Source organism: Spinacia oleracea, chromosome 1, assembly GCF_020520425.1.
Source record: "Spinacia oleracea cultivar Varoflay chromosome 1, BTI_SOV_V1, whole genome shotgun sequence".
Classification (NCBI taxonomy): Eukaryota; Viridiplantae; Streptophyta; class Magnoliopsida; order Caryophyllales; family Amaranthaceae; genus Spinacia; species Spinacia oleracea.
In genome coordinates this window covers 74,520,641-74,529,470 of record NC_079487.1, presented here as the reverse complement: position 1 = coordinate 74,529,470, position 8,830 = coordinate 74,520,641, and positions in this window count along the sequence as shown.

The following is an 8,830-nucleotide window of genomic DNA, read 5'->3' as shown; positions in this document are numbered from 1 at the left end:
TACTCCGGAAACGATGATATTGCCGGAAACGGAAATATGGATCGTATCGGAAATATAAATATTATCCAAGTCGTAGATGTTGCCGGAAACGGAAACATGGTACGTATCGGAAAATATGATTGGAAATGGAAATATTGCCGGAATCGGAAATATTGCCGGAAACGGAAATATTGTCAGAATCAGAAATATTATCGAAATCGGAAAATAATTCCGGAAACAGAAACGGAAATATTAAATATTTGTTCGAAACGGAAATTAATTCCGGAATCGGAAATATTAAATATTGTTCGTATCGGAAATGAATTCTGGAATCGGGAATTTAACCGGAAGCGTATCGTACGAATTAGCATCGGACGAGGCTTGCTAGATGAAGGCCCATCACGAAGCCAGACCGTCGCCTAGCAAACCACACGCAACAAACCACACGCCAAGCCTCGACCAGGCCCAGCGCAAGGCCAGGCCCAGCCAAGGCCTTGGGCGCGCGCGCGGATCACAGGCAGCGAGCTGGGCAAAGGCGCTGTGCGCAAAGCGTGGGCGGCAAGGCCTGCGCGCGGGTGTACGGTGCTCGTGCGATGCTCGTGTGCGTGCTATACGAATCCTAAAGCTATAGGGATTCGACATATGATTAAATTCTAATCCTAATAGATAAAGTTTATTTAATAGAGTCCTAGCAGGATTCTAATTAAACTAAATTAGTATTCTAATAGGATTACAAGTCCTTTTCCATAACTCTATAAATAGGGGCCTAGGGTCACAAATTTATACATAACATTGAAGTATTCAAAGTTAAGATTTTGAAGCAAAAATCAGCCAAACACTTGCAACCTATTTAGCCGAAATTCTTAGAACCTTAAGGGCGATTCTAGTTGGTCAAGCTTAAGGCGGATCCGGACGTGCTATGGACTATCTACGGAGGGACGACACTTGGAGTCCTAAAGACTTGTTCTTGTTCGGTTCGGGCGCAACTAGGGAGGGCACGCTACAAAGTGCATGCACCTAAATTATGCTAAATGATTATGTGTAAATAATATGTTTCCTGGCATTAAGGTTTTTCCGCATGATTTATGTTTTGTCATATGTATCATAACCTAACAGTGGTATCACGAGCCTCTTACTATTTTCATAATCTAAATTGCATAACATGGTTAAATTTTACAAATTTGCAAAGAATTAAAAGGGGTGATTAATTTTCGTAATTGTTAATTAATTGCAAATTGCGTTTATTTAATTATATGTACGCAGTTTTTTGGCAGTTTCTTCGTTACTCATCCAAATCGAGTGATTTTTGTGTCAATTCCGCATGTAAAAGACATTCTAAAAGTTTGACAAAAATATTCTTTTTCGGCCGAACCCAGAATTCCCAAATTCGAAGCCTAACTATGACTTTTTGGAGGTTTTAGTTTTTCGAACGCAAAAGTTTGTAAATTTAAGATGTTAAATTGAATATTTGCGATTCTTGTTGATAAATCTTGAGTTTTTGATTGACCTACAGTATATGTTTAACAAATTTGAATGCCTAGACTTGTTAATTATACAACCTAATTTGTAATTATGATTAATTTGTTGAAATTCGAATAATTTAGAATTGATTTGTTTTGCATAATTAATTAATAATTTAATTAGGTATCCATGATTAAAAACCACCATAGATATTGTTAATTTATGTCAAATTTTAAATTTTTATGACCTAGATTTGAATCCATGTTAATCGGAAATTAATTGATTATTAAATTTTCGATTTTTTGCCCCAAGATTATGAAATTAATATGATTTATTAATTTGTCGTTAATTTTAAATTAAAAATTTTAAATTTTTATGAAAACGCTCATAAATGTTGCACGCACAAAGCAAAGGAAGTTACGTGTTACCCTTAAGGGGTGTTGTACAGTGCGAGCACGCGATGACGAGCAAGGGAGCTCGTTGCCCGTGCGGTATGAATGCAGCGAGCAACGAGCTATGCGGCACGCAAGGCTCTAGGCCTAGTTGTGCATGCTAGGCGATGGGCGAGGGCAGTGGGCACACAACGCTAAGCATGATGCGTGTGGGCAGTAGTGCGCTGCGCCACGACGCACCAAGCCTGCCGAAGGGTAGGCAGCCACGACATAGCACCAAGCTGCGCGCAGCGTAGCCCTCAAGGATGCGTGTGTGCGTGGCGATGGGGCGTGTGTGCGATGTTGCTGTGCGAGCCATGGGCAACGATCAATGGCACGGGGCAATGGGCCTCGTAGCTCGATGGGGCTTGGGCGCAAGCCCAAGTGCCTTGTCTTGCAAACTATTGATGCGTTTCGTTTTAATTTTAAATTTTCAGTTCGGAAATAATTTTAATTAATTTTAAAATTAATAATTTAAATTGTTTTCTCGGATTTTAATTTTGAATAATATAATTATTATAAATTTTAATTTATACTAATTATTTTACTAAAATTAAACCTTGAATTAATTAAAATTTATTTAATTTAACTGAAAAATAAATTAAATAAATGGATTCGATTATAATTTTATATGAGCTTTAAATTTTAATTAAACTTGTATGTTTCTGGTTAGACTAGAAATACAATTTTATGTTTAAAATTAGTAAAGCATATAAAGTTACTGGTTTAAGTGGGAGCAATTTTAGTCATAAACTCTTGATTAGGTCTACAAATCCTTTAAGGTTAAACAACTTGATTAGAATTAATAAGGACTGAATAATTGGTAGATTATTGGTGCCCTTGATTAATTGCTGCAAATGTTTATGTGATGCATACAACGTGTTTTTACTAAAAGCTATGTGTGCCATTCATGAAAATGAATGGGTGAATGGTATATATTGTATATGTACTGTTTTGCAGGTTATGTAGTGACTAGTATGGCCCAAATAGGATAGAAAATATGGTATGCGTACCATTAATTTGAATGTAATTGGTCTAATGCACCAAATTTGTTTTTCAATTCAAAAATGGTATGCGTACCATCAAATAGTTGTAATTAGTTTAATTATAGCTTATCCTGTTTGAAGAAAATGGCGCCTCCCACGGTGAAATTCAAAACGGAGTTTCCAATCCATTTTCAAGACGGACTTTAAAGTTGAAGCTTCAAGATGAAGTCGGGCCATACTAGATCACATTTATCTTATGCATGCTTTAAGTTATTTATTGCTTTTAAATATGTCTTAAATATGCATGAGATTGAAGCTTGATTATGTTGCATGATTAAGGATTTTAGTTCACTTAAAATCTAACCAACATAGTAAGAGCCTTAAGTTCCAAACTTAAAAATTGAGTTAAAAGGTGCCATGCCAAAATAACACTTACTTGGATAACCTTTACATCAATCTAGTAATAGTTTTACGCTCAGCGAGGTGTTACTTATTGATCCTAAAGGGGTAAGGTACACAAATAATTGTGAGTACAGGTTAGTTTTGGTGAAACTCAACGATATAAGTAAGGAGTCCTTTTATGTCGTGGCAAAATCGATAGGTTTACCTAATAAGCTCTTAGACGTACCTATTAACCGAGAGTAGTTTCTAGACTATTAGCAAAAGGCTTTTGCTTACCTAAAAGATTTTAGAATTGAGTCTAAATACATAATGTGCTTAATTCTTCAATGATTTAAGGATCTTGGAATCATTTTATTCACACCTGCCGGAACAATAAATTCGAATAAAATGCTAATGACTTGTTTAAATTGCATGAATGCTTTAATTTTCAAGTTATTACTCATGATAAATGTTTAGACTTAATTAGCATGCTTTAATGTATGTTTTAATTATTGTTTATAATTAAATATCTTGCACTACAGTAAATCCTTTTAGAAAGGTAACAGTAAATTTCCTCGATTGGTAGTGAATCCAAGAACGATTCACGGAAATGAGAGAAAATGAGCAATTTAAAATGTACGTTTCTTTTAGCGACTTTTATGGTTGTTTTCGAGTATCAAAGTCGAATGGCGAACCGATTGGTGCTTGTGAATTCAAAATACAATGTAGTTTTGAGATCATAAAGCATTGAGTTTAAACGCTCAGCTTTACCAATGGTTAACAACCTAAAATCTTTTTTTCATTTAATTCTCGAATGAGTCTAGTCCCTAGACATTCGAATAGATCGATGCTTAGAGAACTTTAGAAGCTTTTGGTAAGATCATCTAGTTGAAACAAAACATTCAACATAAATTAAATGGTAAGAACTTTGTTGGAGTGACATTGGACATGTCTAAACAATGTATAAAAGTCAAACTAAAGAATTCAATTCTTAAGACTATTAGAAAGGGTACAAAGAAATAGGAACACAAAGGAACAAATGAAAGGAGTTTACAATTCCGTTTCTACCTATAAGTTTATGTTTAAAGAGGAATGACCTAGCAATCAAACTTTCTTGGTATCATATACCGCTTGAGGTTCTTACTTCGGTAATAACTCAAACAATGGAAGCTAGGATACACTAATGACCTACAAGTGGGAAATGAAGCATGGCAATGCTACATTAGTTGTAGGGTCATCTAGTTTGTTTTAAGTCCTTTCAAAGGCTGGAACTTAATGGCTATTTTGTTCCATAATCAGCATACCTAAATTTCTGCTTCAAACACAGAAAGACTCACATTCAAGAAAAATAAAAAAACAATGTTTGTTTGTTTATTTGAATGAAATGGTCAATTACGGGTTGAGTCAATATGCTTGATTAAAACAAACAACTCTTTAACAATAAGAACTTTAATAGGTTCAAATCAATCTCTTGATTTGAGTTCCACAAATCTTTGGCATTGTTACTTAGACCATATCAACAAGTTAACGTTCAAAAGCTCTATTTTATGGACTTTTGAAAGTTGGTTGATTTCTAGATCAATTCAAGACAAGCTAGTCTTACTTGTTGAAAGTAACAAAAGATATAAACTATTGTTAGAACGCCTAGACAATAGAGTTCAAAGCTAAAGAAAGATTTTATGACTTTATGGATTTGAGTGAATATAGGTTTATTTACTCAAAGTGATATAAGTTTGAATCTGTTTGGCTAGTTCAAAGATTCAGAAGTATAAAATCCACTTGGCAAGAAATCATAAAGATCTAGGTTAGATCATGTTGTTGATTACTTATACCAAGAATGATCATCAATGATTGTGTGTTGTAATTTCACGATCTAGCTCCATAAGATATGGCATATCTAAGTGGGAATGATCGAAGTCAATTAGTACTTGATTCGATCAATGATGAATCATAAAGAATTTTCCTATAATTTCTAAACAAAATGCTCAACTACCACCAAACTAAACCAAATTCGTCAAAGCTATTGAAAAGTAATTTCAGAATATCTTTTCATAATATATCTAAAGAGTTCCTGAACTCAGTGGGAGCTTAGTGTTTGTTATTCAACAAACTAAGGCCCAAGAATAGATATATGTTTCATTGTGAATTATTCAAATGAGACACAAGGGTATTGTTTCTACCACGAATTTTTGAGAACATAATGTTCGTTTGGTCGAAATAATGTCCTTTTGGAGATTCGTTTCCAAAATGACAAGTGGGAGAAAATAGACCTCGAAAGTCTTCGAGGCGAACAACAAACATAAAACGGAGATTCCGGAGGCTTTTCGAAGTTCTTTAGAAAATCCGAACACTTATTCTTTGAGGACTTTAGAAGTGGCTTTAAAGAATAGACATCTCTTAGAAAACTTTACAAGTGCTTCAAGGAGAACATAATATTCAAAGGACTTTCAAGTGGCTATTGATATTCTATTGTTTGATGTTCTATACCCAAGTAGGCATAGAGTTCAAGTCACTGAAACTATGAGATTCTTCTATTAGATAGTGAAGAATCATGGAGTTCAGGTCACTGAAGCTATGCGATTCTTCTATTAGATAGTGAAGAAACCTACAACTTGCAGTCAAACTATTATCATGTAGATTAATAAGTTTGTGACTTGTAAGAAAGCTATGACAAAACCTAGATTCCCTAAAATAGTTAAAGGCCATATATAGACTCAAATGTTTTAGATGGTTAAAGGCCATAAAACATAACCAATGTTTTGATGACAAAATTGAAATTTTGTTGATTTGCAAGAATGGGTTAACACCTATTGGTTGCAAATTGGTTTTAAGGATAAAAACCATCTAACATGGAATTGTGTTCACACACAAAGCTAGATTAGTTGCTAAAGGTTACAAGCAAATTCACGGCGTGGATTGCGTTGAAACCTCATGCATAATCGTAATGCTCAAGTCTATAAATCAAGCAATGATTGCATATTGGTACATATTGCAATTGGATGACAAAACGTACTCCTCAATAAAATGTTGGAATAAACTATGTACGTGACATGTCATAGGATTTGTGGATCCAAATAATTCTTGAAATAAAAGCTAGCTTATGAAATCTAAGTACAGATTTAAGCAAGCTATTGGGAATTGGAATTGTATTTTAGTGAAGCTAATAAGTATTTTAGTTTCATAAAATGTACATGATTCTTATAGATATATAAGAAGTTTAGTGGGAGTACATAAAACTTAATTGGTCCTATGTGTATCACACACATATCTCTCCATTGTGAAATAACATTCAAATGCTAATGACTTAGATTTGAAAATTTTCATCAATGTTGGACCATGGCGAAACTTAGTACATACTGGGTATTAAGATCTATTTACAAAGATCTTATGATATTGTTTTGGATTAAGTAATGGCATTTACTAAATCAAACACGAAAGACTCTATTGGAGATATTCGATCCATATGAATAAATCTAAGTAATGAATGTTTGAACTATGTATAAGCATTTACTAAGTTAAACATCAAAGGATCTAAGTGAGATTCTTAACCTATATTATATGTCAAAGAATTTAGCTGGATTTAGTATCTACTGAAACTATATGGGCTAAAGTTACATGAATAGAATTCAATTGGGAATTATTCTGCAAAAGAATTTATCATGTATGATATAATATGAGGATCGCCAAAACGTATCGTATGACTTTAGGCATGACGAATATATACCAATCTCTATTGATCTAAGTAAAGATCAACTAGATTGAGATCAAGGAAAACTTATGGTACTTGAAAAGGTACATAAGAATAGTTCTTGATTCAAGGAAATAAAGATATGTTAAATATTGATGCTACACGCATAAACACTGGTAAAGGATCAAGCAAGATCCTTTTGGAGTTAACCATTGGCAAGGACGAGCTATAGAGCATCGTGTTTTGAAATGGCAACATGGATTGGAGACCATGAGTTGTTGCGTGGGAAATTAAAATAATAATTTCTATGTTCTAAGATATAGTTGGAAAGTCTTCCACATATCTGTGAACTGCTTGGATAAGGAAATCCAGACAAAGCATCACTAGCAACCTAAACAGTTGAAGTAAAAGAAATTATTGCCTAAAAAGCAATAAAACAGAGTTGTTTATATTAATGATTTCTTCATTGAACTTGGGAAGATCACATGTCTGTTGACTTAATGGTTCTTCATTACAAAATGCGTAGAACCACTAATGTAGCAAGAAAGACTAGATCACAAAATAAACATACTCAAAAGATCTTAACATCATATCTCGAAGAACATTCGATGAAAAGGATATTAAGATTGGCAAAGCATGACTAAACCTATGCAACAAGTGAGAAGCAACACTCACGTTGTAGCACTGGAAATCAAGCATAACTTTGAATTCCATGAACTTTTTTAAAGATGGGTTTGAGGCCTATGGTTGTAAAACATTGGGGTTGAACATTTATCATATATGAAATGTATTTTCATATTCCATTTAATCTGGGTTTAGTATTAAATGATGAGTCCCTCCAATTTGACGAAATATTCAAGATAGACTGTCAGGACCAGTCCTGTGACTAATAAATGTCTATCAAGTGAACTTGAATGTCAAAAGTTGAAAATGACCCCTGGTCGGAGTTTTCTATAAAGATGGATGCATAGAAAACGTCAGACGACTAGAATGCAAGATGACTAGTAGTTCTGTTTCTTGAACTATGTGGACATGGCAATGTCATAATCATTTGCATATATACTTACTTTGGAAAGACTAGTATCGGACATACCTATGAAACTTTACTGTAAGAGATGAAAATCTGTCATAAGTAAATTTTATTAAAATTATTAGACACTAAATCCTCAATACCTGAGTGATTTGAGATTACTTGTTTGAGAACTGCTTACTTTGACGTTGACCAACCGTTGCATCGTAAAAGGAGGCTATAAAGGCAACGCTCAGGTAATCACCTATCAAACGAAGTCTGTCGCAAGTTTGGGATTGTCCTCCCATAAACCGGGATGAGATGCTAAAAGTTGTACAAGGCCACTCGGAGAGCTAGAAACTGTAAAATGCATGGCCGTGCTCAGATGAATCATAGGCTATGATTATCTGTTTATTTGATTAGTTGAACTCTGAAACCGAGAAACACCTCTGGACGTAATAAGGATGACAACTCTTACCTTATGTTCAAGAGCAAGCATCGAGCGACAAAGGAATTAGGAAATGCACACTTGTCCCTAAGGACAAGTGGGAGACTGAAGGAAATAATTCCCTTGGTCCAAGTATGCATTTAATTTTAAGTCTAATAAATGCGGTTCAGTATTAATTAACAAGTTGATAATTCAGTGAGATCAAGTGAGCTGAATGCCTAGCTAGAGGCTGCTTCAGTTCAAGTGGAATTAATGATATTAATCCACAGCTTACTCTTGACTAAACCCGTAGGGTCACACAAATAGTACGTAAACGGATCAAGTATTTAATGGCATTAAATACTCCATCTATGGATATTTGGAATCGACGGATCTTGGTTTCAGTGGGAGCTGAGATCGTCAAAAGCAAGAAATGAATACTCCGGAAACGATGATATTGCCGGAAAC